At 43.9% G+C, this 943-nt stretch overlaps 1 pseudogene; it reads right to left on the bottom strand.

Moving 5' to 3' along the window:
* Positions 1-5: 5 nt before the first annotated feature.
* On the bottom strand, positions 6-935 carry LOC115284702 (annotated as a pseudogene).
* Positions 936-943: the final 8 nt, after the last annotated feature.

The following is a 943-nucleotide window of genomic DNA, read 5'->3' as shown; positions in this document are numbered from 1 at the left end:
TTTTCCAGCAAAGAGAGTTTATCAGGAGAGAGAAAGCCATTCTCCGGAAAGTTTACCTTAAATTCAATGATTAGGCGACCCTTTTCATCCGGTCTTCGATAAATTGGCATGCCTTCATTCAGCACACACTTGCTATCTCCATGCTTGACGATCTGACCTGCGTGAGAGGTGATGACAATGGTTCTGTTGCCAAGAGTAGATATTGGCTTTTGAAAGCCGCACAGGGCTTCAGCCAGCTGTGTGTCCTTACACATGAAAAGATCCTCTCCTCGCCGAGTAAAAATAGCATGGTCCTTCTGATCTAAAATAATGATCATAATTCCTGGTTCCAGTCCAGGTTCTTGGTCTCCTTCACCATGGAATGTTATCTTCTGGCCATCTTTCATGCTTAAAAGGCACATCCTAGAGTGTCTGGCTGGCTCAGTCAGTGGAGCACATGACTCAGTCTCCGGGTTGTCAAGTTCGGATCTTTATCAATACGAACTTCTAGAATCTTCTTTCCGTGAACTATCTTCCTTCCATTGCAGCTTTTACATCCATTCCCCATGACCCTGGCACTCCATGCACACAGATTGAATTTGCTGAACCATTCCAGGTCCTATCTGATGAATTCTGACTTGCATTCCTGTACCTCGGCAATTGGGACATTCTACTGGTTCTTTCTTTCCACTTCAGCCTTCACATTTGTCGCAAATCACATTGTTTTGCAGAGCTAGTTTTCTTGTTGCACCATTATATAAATCTAAGGTTACGGAGAGCTGATGCACAACATTTTTACCTCTCGTTTCTCTTTACATCCTTCCTCCTCCTCCAAAAAACGTATCAAAGATGTCCATGGGGGAGCCAAAACCACCACCTGCGCCACCTTCGTTAATTGCTTGTTCTCCTCCTTTGTCATATAATTCCCTTTTCTTTGCATCAGAGAGCACTTCATAAGCTTGAG

This window comes from Suricata suricatta, unplaced genomic scaffold (assembly GCF_006229205.1).
Source record: "Suricata suricatta isolate VVHF042 unplaced genomic scaffold, meerkat_22Aug2017_6uvM2_HiC HiC_scaffold_16186, whole genome shotgun sequence".
Taxonomy (NCBI): Eukaryota; Metazoa; Chordata; class Mammalia; order Carnivora; family Herpestidae; genus Suricata; species Suricata suricatta.
Note: the sequence above shows the minus strand (reverse complement) of the source record. Positions and strands in the feature narration are given on the sequence as shown.